Source organism: Haemaphysalis longicornis, unplaced genomic scaffold (genome assembly GCF_048455015.1).
Source record: "Haemaphysalis longicornis isolate Haplotype H1 unplaced genomic scaffold, Haemaphysalis longicornis Haplotype H1 scaffold_8, whole genome shotgun sequence".
NCBI lineage: Eukaryota > Metazoa > Arthropoda > Arachnida > Ixodida > Ixodidae > Haemaphysalis > Haemaphysalis longicornis.
In genome coordinates this window covers 185,310,578-185,325,822 of record NW_027526445.1, presented here as the reverse complement: position 1 = coordinate 185,325,822, position 15,245 = coordinate 185,310,578, and the positions used below count along the sequence as shown (strand labels likewise).

Genomic DNA, 15,245 nt, shown 5'->3' with positions numbered 1-15,245 from the left:
TGGATTCCCGTACCAGGAAACCGCTTCAGGCGCTCAAATATACGTTTTTCTTTCTTTATCTCTCTCTCTCTCTCTCTCTGTGCGTGTGTTCGCGGAGTAAATCCAACATTTTCACAGTATTGGCATTTTGCATGCACAGCTCGATGAATGCCTCCTGTATTTTTGTCACGTAAAGCCAGGAATGCGGAAATGTTTGATTTCAGTAATTAGGAGCCACTTTCTGAGCCGGTAATAGCTTTATTTATTCCGAAGAATAAGGCATTGTGCGAGAGTACACAGGCATGTTCCAAAGTTTCGCCAAAAAACTTGCTGGCAGTCGTATTGTGGGGTCAAAACAGAAACCTGCCCAAGGATAATCAGGTCTTGGGTAGCAGTAACACCGCGGCCCGCAGTCTCCACACACCCACGGACGGCACTGAAAGCGGAGATGTTATTTCATTAGTTGTTAGTGTTCTGTGGGTATTCAAAAGACCTGAAAACCTTGATACGCATTTAATCTAGCCCATTACGAAAGTTAATTTATCCCTGAACGAAAAAAAAGGTTAGGAGAAACCATGAATGCTTAGTTAAACCTGAAACGCCTACTTGAGATGGCCCTTTCCCCCATATGTTTTGTACGCTCCTGTAACCCGGTTCACCTTTACTCTTCTTTCATCTGCTGGTACAACTTCAGCAAAGCCGCAATCAATCCTACCAGACAGCCAAAATGTTGTGGCAGGCCTCCGTAGGTAAACACTGGCGCCGCTGCTACTGTGCTCCGATACTACTGATATTCACTGGCGGCCAAGAATCCCATGGTTACAGCGGCGCTTTTTATGGCGACAGCCACTCCTAGGAATATTTTACGACTGTTAGCGCTGGTGTTACTGTATTTGTCTCTTTACAGGACGAGGGAGGATTGTCGCTTAATTGCCGTAGAATGCCAGGCCACTGCTCACGTTTGGGCTGGCAGTAATAAAGAAAATCGTGCAGGTAGTTCGGGCAGCCGTCTAAGTTGAAAACTGTGAGAAGCGTCTGGCTGGCGTATACGCTTGATTGATGACGCGAGGAGACGCCACAACAGGCTACAAGGTGCGTCACTGTGCCTGGTGCGATAACAGAGTATCCAAGACGTCTTTAGCCAGAAGGACATAGGAAGCGGTGGGCTGATCAACCTCTCCTCAGTGCGCGTTTCGCCTGGAAGGTGCTCACGCTGTTATGATTCATTGATTCCAAAACAGCCCTAAACAGGAGCACAGGGTTCTGCGCATTACTTCGTTGAATGTGGTTGGATGTTAAAAGCGCACACATCGTTTGGATCGGTGTCCCTTTTAACAGTCCCTCTAAGCCAGCTGAATAGTGTTTGCACAAAATAAATTTTTGCCTCTTCATTGCTACGTCATGCTTTCTGCAATAACGATAATGCACACCAGCTGCTTATCACAGGCGGTTCCATCACATATCGCCATACTCCTTTACCGTGTGATAAGTTGACGAGAAATGATTTTTGCCCAGCACGAGAATATCAAGGGCACTGTAACTTTTTATTTACCAGAAACGTGTATATAATGCAGTGACCTTAACTCTGAGCTGCATGGTGAGCGAAATAAAGTAGTGCATCGAGGTCCCATTCTTAGGAGTCAAAAGAAATGTCAATTTGAAAATGAACTTGATTGTCCGAAAACAGGAAAATGTTGACATTTAGGCATGTGTGATGCACCCGAGCCCGAGAAAGAAATTAAATTTCGAAAGCGATGCAGTAGACCACGTCTGGTTACAAATCACACACACAAAAAAAAAACATTTTCATCACTTTATTTGTTAGGACTGTGTCCAGACTACTTCCCGTATGGCGGTTTATTTCTACCACTCCATTAGGTTTCTTAGAAGCATATATTCGAGGCAGAAGTTTCCCTACTTTGGCACAATTTCTCTGATTTTGGTGTAATGGCTGGGGACCCTGTTTTGTTAAATTTAAATTCCGCATGACGTCAGAATCGGATACTATGGGCTTCAGTATAACGTAAAACAAGCGAGTGCGTTTTGTACTCGAGATACGTTGTTTAGCGCTTTGCCCGTTGTCGCCACACCTACTTCCATTTGCAATGTAGCACATAATGGCGAGTGCCGTCGAGGACATTAAAGGCAGAAATATTTACCTGTTTAAGGCAGTGTGCATGACGGCTGTAACTTTGGGACCATGAGCTGCATCTGAAAAGAAATAAAATTATTTTCACTAAGGTTTGCCTATTCGATGAAATGCATACAGCCTTTCCTTTACTATTTTTACTGCGAAGCAGCATGCCTCTAACCAGCCAAGGAAATTGTCGTGTCCGCGTGAGTTGAAAACTCCCAGGATACTATTGACTACCCAAGGAAACATTCCAGGCTACCGCTACCACTGCCTACTGGCTACACACAGGCTACACAAACAAACTAAAGGCACCGCCAGGGATCGAACCAGGGCCCGAAGAAAAGCGAGAGCTCGTCGTCTTGCCGACTAAGCTACGTCCACACGCGGAGACAAGGAGACAGACAGGGGTTTGGATTCAACGTCTGCGGAGGGGGAGGGGGCGTTTTGAAGGCGACACACGAAACAAGAGTGTAGGGAGGCCGTGAGAGAGATGACGCCGTAGCCACGTGTTCCGGCCTCCTCCTCACCCTTCTAAAGACGCTCCTCTCCGTTTTATTTCTGCGACGCTGCTACTTTCTGGATGCTGCCTCGTGGAATACCAGGGGACGGCTGGCAGAGGATTTGGTTTCACTCTTTGCAGAGCCACGTGTGTGAATTCAAGTGACGCCACATGGGTAATCACTGTCTGTCGTTTACAACTTCGCAGTCCAAGCAACTTCACAGCGTGGATTTGAGCCATTTTTTGCAAATCCTACAAGATTGCTTAAAAATTGTTTGAGCTTTCATTTTGGGAATATTGATTGAGGCATCCTTCCTTGTGAAACTAATCCCTACTAAATCGTTCTGCTGTACTCACAAACTGTCCCTTGGACATCTTCAGTAGCCCTCCGTTCTACATACGGTTTCGTAAAGTTCACTAAGAACAGTACCGATATAAATACTTTATTTCAACAATTGAGGGCTGGGCCGTGCTAGAAAGGTTATGTTTCCGTATCGAGAGCCCGGGTACACCGTCCTAAAGATCCGGGGAAAAGGAGAAATCTACCCGCGAAACAAAATTAATGTGAAGAATAAATTCTGGTGAAAAGGATTTGTAGAAACGTACGATTTCTAAACATATGAAGGAAGTGGACGACGCGAATGCAAGACAAATTTAACCACCGCAAACGCGGCTGCTGGAATGTAGATAAACCTAACCACCTACTTGCCCACTTAGTGAATGTCCACTAGCGGAACGCTAAAGGCGTCATTCCATAAACTTCACGCAGCAGCAGCATGGGCGCACACAACGGGGAACAAGCTTACAATCCAGCAGATCGGCCAGCTACCAGGCAGCCGTGAACAATCAAGATGGCGGAGCCTTCGATTTTACCGTGTATAAATCCATAGCTGAGTTGTAATTTGCACCCTTGTAATTTTTTGGCAAATCGTCTGTGTGTCCAATTCATCCTCAGCTATTCGCGAGCTGAGAAGTATGCTTAGCGATTGTTCAAAGCAGAAATTTGTGCTATGCGGTGATAAAACTTCGACGTGGTAAAACGCCCGAAAGGAATACTTGTACAGGACGGCCTCCCGGGCTTTTTACCCTGTAGCAGCAGTGACCACCCATAATCTCATTACGCCACAAGCGGAATTACTGGCAAATTCCAGCAATTTGCCCCCTCAAATATAAACACCTTCAAGGAGACAAGCACCTGTTTATAGTTTCATAATAATAAAGAGGGCTAAGCCACATGACAGCGAAGTTAATATATTCGAAGCCCAAAAGGTAAGCGTTGCGCTACAGCCGCTTGACCAGCGTGACCTGATATCGTAACCCCCCAAATGTCCATTTTGAAAAAAATTCGTAAATGCGACTACAGACTTTTTAAAAGCGCCGAAAATTTCTGTCGTATCCAATTCTAAAGGTATAAACTTACTCGGTAAAAGTCACCAAGGCAAGTAGCAAGACAACTTGTCCAGCGTTCATGACTTCGCGTGAACCCTGCAGAGCGCTGCCACAAAGGATTTAGGGTATCGGTTTAACCATGCGTCTGCCCTTTATATCAAAGTATATTGTCCTATGATGAACGAGGTAGCTTGATAAAACAAAAGAACATTCTTTGTTTTCCGGACGCGAGTTACTGTCTGTGCGCGTAGGCGTTGTACTTCGAGACTGCATAGAAGTTTTGTCCATTGTTTTCAGTTTTAGGCAAGGGTGCCCTTGCTTTGTGTCAGACAACAGGCAGTTTTTTTGTAATGAATAATTTCTGCACGTTTCATGGTTGTCAGGGATAGAGTATCGTCCAAAATACGCTAGTCCGACAACTGTTAATTAATGCTGTCCTGGATACGGCATCCAATATAAACTCAACGGTGGCGTAGGCAGGAATGTCGTTCGGGGCGGATATGGGTGTGGGCGAATGAATGAATGGGAAAAACAACAAAGTAAATTTAGTTTGGGAAGCTAGCCTTCGAGCCTTTGTGCATATATTTTCCTATACACCGCCCAGAACTATGCACGTGAAAATTTTGCCATCATGTTTATGTTGCTTTGCCGGTGTCTGGAACCGCAATCTGGACGTGCGTGCGCTCTTTATGGCGTTTGGTCGAGTCCGGCTATTTCGTTCGGCACTTACGTTCGGCTATTACGTCCGGCTATTACGTTCGGCACTCACAGACACGGCTTGCGCTTGATCGGCAATGTTTCTTGAGTAGATTGAATGATTTGGAAAGGAGTGCGCTTTGCTTACGCCACCGGTGAGTGAACAATGGATTCTGAATACGGGACAGCATTTATTAACAGTGTCAGACTAGGGTATTTTGGAAAGGTGAAGGCATACAGAGAATGATGCTGTGGAATTAGATTTGTTGACGTTCAACTGTGCACGTCACTCTGACTGCTTTTAGACGTTTGTAGTTCTTTCTTATTTATTGTGGAGTACACGATCCCTCTAATAAACTTTACTCAGTACCAGAGCATTGCGCCGTTCTTGACTACGTGACATGTTTGTAAGGTTCTGGGTGCATCCACAATCATCTGGAAGGCTCAAGTCGAGCTTCCGTCATGCTTGCCGCGGACGATACGCACTGCCGCCCTATTTAGTCACGTTCCAGAAGAACTGAAGGGGAAGTAAGGAGCCATTTTAACAATACCAATCGACTGAAACCAACGATGTTAGTACTACAGTTATTCTTCCGCGACCCCGAAACGAAACTTTATTCAATCAAAGATCCTCACTTCAACAGCCTTACACGATTACCGTAAACACTCTATCATCCAACATGAAGATTTCGTTCAAAGACACCTACGAAACCACTTTGTCTGATGTTATAGCCCCTTGGAAGCTAGCGCCAGTGGTATATGACATGTCCTTTATAAAAATAGACAAGATCAAAGCGCCTTGTGCCTTGATCCGTCAACATTTCCTAACCCTTTTACATCAATATCAATGTTCACAGTTCTACACAGATGCCTCAAAACAAACTGCAGCATCATGTGCTGTGCATGGACCGAACCTTTCCGTTTCAAAATCGCTAAACCCTAACACCAGCATTTTCACGGGTGACGCCCAAGGTATCTCGATAGCTGTAGAAAACATAATACAAAATAAAATAGTTTGCTCAGTCATAAACACTGATTTGCTGAGTGTAGTGACAGCCCTGTCGTTAGCGAAGCCCCATAAGAATGCAGTGTTCAACTCGCTCATAAACGCTATTAGGTCAGCATACTCGAAGGCACTCAAAATCATAGTCTGCTGGGTTCCTGGCCATTGTGGAATAGCGGGAAACGAGACTGCTGATAGGGAAGCAGCTGCTGCTGCTCTTCGCAGAAATGTGGACGTTATGTCAGTGGATTACTGTGACCTGAAATTGCTCATCAAAAGAAATCTCCGGTAACACTTGCAGAAACGTCATGCAATTAAACCCCAAATAGGTAGACACATAACAAAAAACTACGCAGGTCTATAGGAGTTGCTCTTTGTCGTTTAAGAATAGGGCCCACACATGGCCCACATGGATACCTTTTGAACGGAACCCCACGGCCATGATGTGGTAAATGTGGAGGATTTCACTCTATACTCAATATCCTAGTTAAATGTAGGGTACTCGAAAGACAAAGACAGAGGCACTTCGCTAATCTGTGCACGCAACACATGCCACTACACCCGGAACACTTTCTCTTGGATGAAGGAATAATCAGTTACATAAAAGTTTTAGACTGCTTGGCCGAGGTTGATTTTTTAAGGAAAATTTCTTATCGCACATCACCCGCGCTTGTCCGTCAGTAATGACCACACTGCTGCGGTGCTTTTCCGTGACACTCAGGGGCCTCATCCTTTTAGTCCTAGTCAAAAAATCTTCCCGAGGCACGCTGATTTTTAGCCCAAATCATTTTCTACTCTCTCAACTACTTTTATTCACTTTTTACTGACAATCATTGGCCCTATGCACCAATTTTATATGAACATCTTTTGACGGAAGCATGCAGCATATAACTCACCTGCGACATCATCTCTCAACTACTTTTATTCACTTTTTACGGGCGATCACTGGCCCTACACACCAATTTTATATAAACATCTTTTGACGGAAGCATGCAGCATATAACTCAATTGCGACATCAACATACCCTCGTTTTGGCTTTCTTTGGCCTAGAAGCCCTTATGCCATTACCACAATCATCATCATCTCTTCTGGAATATTACCACGACACTACCCTCGCAGGACATAATGACGGACAGAAAACGTACGAGTAGCTATGCCCCACTGTCACATGGCCTTGCATGAGAAAGGAGGTAATGAAGTACGCCCAGGAATGCCCAGTTTGCCCGTCTTTTAGGCCAAGTGGAGGTAAGCCACCTGGCCTCATGAGGTCGGTCGAGAGCCACTTCTCTTGGCAGATCGCGGCGTGCGACGTGATGGGTCCATACCCAAGACTGGTGAAGGGCAATCGCTACCTCCTTGTCGTCACAGATAATTTCTCCAAATGGGTCGAGCTGTACGGGTTCAGTAAACTCGATTCAAAATTGATCTAGGACAAGTTGTTGGATACTTCACCCGCTTTGGATTTCTGGAGCAACTCATAACCTACAATGCGACGTACCTCACCAGCAAGAACTTCGTGGACACTTGTTCAGTTATGGGCACCCGCCGCGGTGGCTCAGTGGCTAAGGCATCGCGCTGCTGAGCACGAGGTCGCTGGCTCGATTTCCGGCCGCGGTGGCTGCTTTTCTAATGGAGGCGAAAAGCAAAAACGCCCGTGTGTACGAGATTCAGGTGCACGTTAAAGATCCCCAGGTGGTCAAAATTATTCAGGAGCCCTCCGCGTATACGGTGCGCCTCATCGCCTGCGTTGCGTTGGCACGTTAAACCCTACAATAAATCGTTCAGTTCTGGACGTAGCACATAAGAAGGCTACTCCGTACCATCCTCAAGCAAACATTACGAAACCGGTCAACAGCAACTTGAATATGATGCTGGTGGCCTCCACTGAACGCCACAAAGGCTGGGATGCTCGCCTCTCGGAAATGGCCTTTGCAACTAGTACTACGGTCAATCGCTCGACTGGCTTTACTCCGACAGCCCTGCTGTTTGGCCGCGACCTGTGTTTTCCTGTTGAAAATTCATTCAGTGACCAGGTCGAGGTGCGCCCTCGCACTTACGTTAAGTGTGTGCAGGATCTTCGCAGCAGCCTGAACGAGACCCTCCAGGAGGCCAGACTTGGCACGACTCGAACACCAACGGCAGTACGACAAGGGACGGTGTTATAGTTGAGTTTTCCCTCGGAGACCTGGTACTGCGCCGCACACATTTGTTGAGTGAGGCAGCAAAAGCGTTGTCTGCTGCCGTGGCTGACCGATGGGAAGGTCCTTATAAGGGTAACAAAGCGCCAATATCGGCTGACTTAAGGCCTTCGCAACCTACACGGAGGACGGGATACGTGTCACGTAAACATTTACGACCATAAGGGATATCACGAACGGCATTCTGAAGAAGAAATCTAATCTTGTACATGTTCTTCCTGAGTACGCTGCCCGTTCTACGATACAGCAACATAGCTCGATTCGGAAGACCCTCCTAAACCCGCATTCACCTCAAACTCGCTGGAGAAGGCTTCCTCTGCGGCAGCCCCTCTGCGCTGCTCGGGCAACTCGGGAGTTATCCGGTATTGAAGGAAAGGGAGTGTAGGGACGCAGCCCCTACGTGCGCCCGCGTAGGGTGACCGCAGTGCAGTGAGCCCGCGTAGAAAACCGATAGTGGCGTCAGTGCGTCATGTGCCCCTGCACGCGTGTGCGACGAACAGTGAGCCGCTAAAAACACGTGTAGTGCCCATAAAACCCGGAACATGCGCACAACCAACGGAGTGGCTTAAAACCGGCGCTCACAAGAGAAGCGGGGTGAGTTGGACGGCTCAACCCGGCCGCAGCGGATCGCCGGGATTGGAGCGAAAAGAGGCCGTGTACCGCAACCCCGACCATTGGCCATACGGGACTACGCGGCGCATCTGGTGGACGAGGACGGTGCTGCTTAGGACAATGGACTCGGAAACATTTGGGAGTGTTGGAGAAGCGCAGTCTTAATTTTTGCACAGTGGATGCAGTTAGCTTTCTTTTGTCGCGATGCTGCCGTGACTATTCTGTTCTATGGGGATGCCTTTCCCACATGTCTTTCTGTGGCCCGGAATAAACCGGTAATTTCTGTTCCTTGTGTGTCTGCGTCGCTTCATCGGGCGGGCTCAGGCTCGCGAACCCTTCACGCAGGAAGGAGGATTCTTCAATAAATAAATAAATTAATTAATAAATACATATATAAATAAATAGGTAAATAAATAAATAATTATATAAATAAATAAATAGATAAATAAATGAATAGGTGAATAAATAAATAAATAAATATACATACATACATAAACGGCTCATGTAACTAATGGCTACAGTTAATTAATCATGCAATATGTTTTGTTACCGGGTGCGGTCGTTTACAGCCGTTATTAATGGAGGAACCCGGACAGCATTGTTTCGTGCTGGGATATATCCTGGCACTAACATAGGAATACACCCGTAAGTGCTCGCACAGAATATACAAATTATCAAAGACGGCGCTCAAGCCAGCGCCGAGTCGTGACCCAACACATTTATTCACTATTAAACTACTCTTGTGAAGCCATCAGTGAACGTGAATGCTTTCTTCGGTAACACTTTCTCATGTTCGGATACAGTTTGTCTTTCCCCCACAAACGAAGCAGACGTAACCCGATTATTCTGTGAACTCAAAAACAGTAAAACGTTAGATGCTAACAACCTACAAATCAGACCAATCAAATACAGTAACCCCTCATTATAACGAACCCGCTTTATTGGAAATATCGCTTTATTCGAAATTTCTTCTGGTCCCAACCCGAACGCATGCATTTTAGGCCGCATTACTGGAAGCGCGCGAACTGAGTGACCCGCTTAGAACCGGAGGAGTCGCCGAGCGGCGGTGACCCAGCGGCGAGTCAGGCGGTCATCATGGCGAATCAACGCAAGCTGGTGTTTCCACGGCGATTTTCTCGAGCCACTCATGCTCGATTCCCGCTATCCGACTATAAACAAACGGCCCAAATCTGTGGTTCTGGTTATTGAATTTGTTCCTAGACATGGGTCAATGGCGTGGACGCGACGTTGCGCGAGCACTAACACTCGAACCATAGGAGTAGCAGTGTCGGTGACAAGGCGGAGCCGAAAAAGTCTTGTTTTGCGAGCTTCAAGGCTGCACACATCGGGAAAAAATCGCCCAGTTACGCGAATAATCGGCAAGCGCTTTTCCTTATTAGCAATTGTCCCAGCCACAAGAAGATCGACAACCTCAAGGAGCTCGCTTTACTGCAATTGATGGATCAGGGCACCATTGAAACCACCCGGAAGCTGTACAGCGAGGTTCTTTTGCAGCGCATGCTCACAGCAAATGACGGCAGTAAGAGGTACAACATTGGTTTGCTCGGTGCGATCCATTTTCGCAACTTTTCACGGAAGGAACTCGCACCTTCAAAGCTCGCCAACTGCTTTGCGCACGCCGGCTTCCGCACCGTTGTCAGGGACCCTGACGATGATCAGCCTCACGATGACCGGATCTTTACGAGGCTGTTCATAAAATTGCTGGCCAAGAGGTAGAACGTGTCTTCGAGACGTGTGCGTTGGCGGACGCTGTGGCTCCAGTGGTCGCACCAGCGACGGATGCGGGTATAATTGACACTGTTGTCGGTGGCCCCGACGAGGACAAAGAGCCAGCGGACAAGGAGCCACTTGAAGTGGCAACTATAGTACATACGGAGGGAGTGCCTACGCCTGCTTTGAAATAACATTTGAATGCATGAGCGGCGACCACAGCCTCATGCAATGCTTGGTCAAACTGTAGAAGGCGCCAAATTCTCTAAAAACAGGCGTCGCTTTGAAACGACGGGGTAGCGCCATGAAAATGCACGTGTTCTTGGGTTCGGGCCGCCGCTTTGAGGAGCTGTGCACTCAGTGTGAGCCGCAGAAAAGCACTGTGGCAAGGGCGAGAAGCGACACCCACTGCCCCCCATCGCTTCACTTGTCGCTTCGCGCCCTTACCACAGTGCTTTTCTGCGGCTCACACTCCATGCACAGCTCCTCAAAGCTACGGCTCCAACGCCAGAACACATGCATCTGCATGGCGCTACCCCGTCGTTTCAAAGCGACGCCCCGTCGTTTTAGAGAATTGGGTCCCAGGTGTTGCTCGCGTCTGGCAAGAACCTGAAACAGCCAAAACTCACCGCCAAAACTCACCTGAATAAAAATTTTGCTTCACTGAATACAATGCATTTTAATTACTCGCAGTTGTGGCGCAATTAAAGATAAACTGCTTACCCCTTTTCTAGAGTTGTCGCTTATAACAAAATACCGCGCATAACAAAATTTTTCTCAGTCCCGCTGACTTCGTTATACCGAGGGAATACTGCATGTTCTAAATGTTACTGCCCCTATCCTGACACATGTCTACAATCTATGGATTACATCCTGAGTGTTTCCTAGTAAAATTCAGATAGCGAAAGTTCTCGCTCTTTTTAAGAAAGGATTTAGAACAGACATGTCAAATTACAGGCCAATATCCATAGTGTTATTTTTTTCTAAATCCGTAGAAAAAATATTCGCAACCGTATCTCATACTTTCTGTATCATAAGAGATTAACAAATGAATGCCAGTTTGCTTTTAGTAAAAATATGTCCACTCAGCTTGCTCTACTCGAACAAAGAGAATTTATTCTGAACAACTTCGAACGTCGTTTCTTGACACTCGGCGTGCTCGTGGATTTTAGTAAGGTTTTGACTCCATCAATCATTGGCTGTAGTTGCAAAAAGTTGACCATTATGGTATCCGTGGCGTTGCCCATGACCTCTTGAAATCGTATCTGCACAATAGAATCCAGTACGTCGAAGTAAATAGAGTATTTTCTGAACCACGTAGAAGAGTAGCTGGCGTTCCTCAGGTAGCGTGTTAGGTCCTCTTCTTTTTTGCATATATGTGAACGACCTTGTTGGTATTGACTCAAATACCAAGTTCATTATTTACGCTGATGATACCATTCTACTATTTTCTTCTGATAACACTGACAAATTAGTGTCCCTCGCTAGTACTGCACTTGCAAAATTACAGAAGTGGTCTGAGGAAAACGGTCTAACCATTAACGCCAAAAAACAAAGGCTATACTGTTTTATCCCATAAACAAGAAATGTTTTGTGCAAAGTATTATAAAATTGGTTGCCAAGCCATTGAACCTTTTGATTCAATAAAAACACTAGGCATATTTTTTGATAAACACATGTCTTGGTCTAATAATGTTGACATTCTTGTAAGTAAACTTTCGAGAATCATTAGTACTATTTATGCTCTGTCTCATATACCGTATCGTATTAACAATGCTCTGTTTGCTAGCCACCTAAACTAATGTACCCTGGTGTGGGGTACTACTACGGTCACCAATATCAACCGAATCGATATCTTACAGAAAAAGTTCATACGCGCTCTTTTTGGGCTACCGTTCACTGCTCATACTGAACCATTTTTCCTAATAAGTCAGCTTTTGAAAATTTATAACCTGCTAAATTAATGGCTGGAAACTAGTTATCAAAAAGAACAAAGATCTGGTAGTCGTTTTCTTAGTTTGTTGGCGAACTTGAAGCCAAACATTGTGCACTACTGCACTCGTTCACCTGAGTACTGGAATGTACGCAGCTTAGAAATAACTATGGCCTGCAGTTGTTACAGTCATGCTTCTGAAAAAATTGATATAAGCCTATGTTCCTCAAGAAAATTGTATGGGCAGTTTTCGTGCTTGTGCCTATGTTCCCCAAGAAAATTGTACGGCAGTTTTCGTGCTTGTGAAAAATAACATTGTGCAATATTTGTCTTTTTATTGATATTATACATTGTAATCTACTGTATTTATACTGGTGACATATTGCTATTGTAAGTGTAGTTAACAAAACGTGTTGCTGAGCTAGTTGGCACATACTTTAAGAAAGAAGAAAATGTGGCGCAAACTAGACGTGGACGAAGAAAACAAAGTAAACATATACAGGCGCCAACTTCCAACTGGTTATAAAAGGAAACCACACAAATTTATACATGACTTATCTAAACCGAAACAACAACAAAAAAATCAACCAAGGTATAATCATGCTCACAAGTGCAAAAGGTGGTGACAATGGCTAAAATGAATAGGTCCAACAGTGCTGAAAGAATGACAATAAATCTACTTCAGCCTCAACAGCAATCAAGATGGCCCAATAGCGCGTGTTTGGATTCCCGGTGCAGACCAAACCGAAAAGAGGGAAGGACAACTGCGCGTGCTAAACTATACGCTGTGATTTAAAAATGACATTTCTTTTTCACTTAATGCTAGTGACGGCGTGCTGACACACTTGTCGCCGGCTCTTCTGATAAAAACCGCCTCGGTCACCTTCCTTTCCGTTTTGTTTCTGGCTCTCCTCAGAAAGGTCGTCTTATCTAGGGGGGGCTCACACCCACAGCGCTTGCAGTGGTCTGCAAAGTGCCCTCCCAAGTTGCTGCTGACGGCCAACCGGTGTTCTCTGGCACGTTCGTTGAAGCTGCGTCCAGTCTGACCAGTATACACCCTTTCGCACTTCAATGGGGATACTGTAAATGACGTTGCTAATACACTCGGTGTATCGCGTTGCGTGCTTCTTTGAGCATGACTCCGGTATCTTTTTGGCCATCATAGGGCACACATTAGCCAGTTTTTACTGGGCGGAACACACGACGCGCTCTTTATGCAAGGATGCGACCTTCTTGACATTGTGCCAAAGCTCGTGGATGTACGGTAATACGTGCGTTGTCATTTTCTCCTTCTCTTCCTGCACTTTTTTACCGTGTTTCATCTTCTGGAGGATGCTTTCACACACACTTGTCATAACGGTGGCAGGAAATCGGGCGGCCTCCAACCAAATCGGGCGGCTGATTTGGTTGCTAAAACTTGCCATGAGTTGTGCTCGAAAGATTTCGTTAAGGCCGAATTAAGGCATGTAGTGGCTATTGCCCTCTTTGTTAGCTTGGAATGCGCGCTGTCGTATGAAAGAAGGCTTTTCTTGTTCTTGAGTAGTACTACACCCAACACGTGTGGTCCTTTGCGAAGGTGAGTTTGAGGTCCAAAAATTGTATCGCATTCCCCTGAGGCACCTCTCTGGTGAAATCTAGCCCACCAGATTCACATAAAACGGTATTAGTCACATCCGCCACGGAAACGTCAAGGTTAGAATCAGTCAAATTTAAAAGCACAAGGTAGTCGTCCACATATGTAAAAATTCTAACCACATTGAAAGTAAAATTAAAATTGGCGATTTTTGCGTCAATGCGCTTGTCAATGTACGCCAGGTAAATGTCCCACAAAACCGGGGCAACAGATGGACCAATGCAAATACCATCTTTTTGAACATAGAACGAATCATTAAAACACATGTGGGTGGACTTGAGGTACACTTCTAAAATCTGCTCTGCGCTCATGCCAGCATTGTTCTGGAACTCAACTTCACCCGACGCGGCCTCTATTGTTTAACGCACTGCTCTAAACAAGCCCTGCGGGGGTACAGGATTTAGATCTTGCACCACTCTGGCTTGTGCGTCTTGCCCGTAAAGAAAACTTCCAGGTCACTCTTCTTAGCCTTGGTGACAGCCTTTCGGTTTTTTAGAGACGCAGAAAGACAGAACGCTCACCACCAACCCCGGTCGAACCCCCGAAAAATTGGCCGCGTATCTGCTCCTTTCGTAGCATATGCCGAAAAAAGACGGTAGTCTTTATCGTCTTTTGCCAAGCAAATGCCTCTCTTCTCCTGCCCGCTCAGCTCTCATGTTGTTCCTCGTGCGCTGCGCTCCTACCAAGGTTAAGACGCCAAAGGTTTGCTTAATTAATTTTAAATTTCCCCCTTTCCACTGCTTCAGGCCGGGTGTCTCGATGGCAACGCTGCCGTACGGCGAAGACGTGCGTGAATCGAGGCGCCCTACTTCAGCGTTTATAGAATGGCGTTTCCCTACTCCACGTGCGTTTCAAGCAGAACGTGGAACCTATCTAGTGGAACCTTTCGTAACTGTTGCCGGTTGATTTCTTAAGATGGTGCCAGAAGCTATGGTGGCGCGGGTGACAGCAGGCGAAGGCGGAGTGAATTTTTTTTCTGCAGTTAAAGAAGTACTTAATTTCGCAAAAATCAAGCATGTATGATTTTTTATAAAGAAACACTGCCAATGTCATTTCTGTATTAATTTGTTGTCCTATATTTGTGTAATGTCTTGTTCTTCAACAATGTTGACAAGTATGAACATTACACAGGACTTAGACGGGTAGATTTAGCTGTGACTATATAATATTGCGCAGGGAGTGTTTTAGTTTTGCCGGGTGGCTGAATCGAGTCACAGACAGACAGACAGACAGACAGACAGACAGACAGACAGACAGACAGACAGACAGACAGACAGACAGACAGACAGACAGACAGACAGACAGACAGACAGACAGACAGACAGACAGACAGACAGACAGACAGACAGACAGACAGACAGACAGACAGACAGACAGACAGACAGACAGACAGACAGACAGACAGACAGACAGACAGACAGACAGACAGACAGACAG

The 15,245-nt window shown here is 45.9% G+C and overlaps 1 long non-coding RNA gene across 1 annotated transcript; it reads right to left on the bottom strand.

Annotated features, from left to right (window-relative positions):
• Nucleotides 1–217: 217 nt before the first annotated feature.
• LOC144148915 (uncharacterized) lies at nt 218–4,149 on the bottom strand. The gene is made up of 3 exons (XR_013318102.1): nt 4,033–4,149; nt 2,139–2,190; nt 218–415 (listed from the first exon to the last, which is right to left on the bottom strand). It is a non-coding gene; the product is annotated as an uncharacterized LOC144148915 (long non-coding RNA).
• Nucleotides 4,150–15,245: the final 11,096 nt, after the last annotated feature.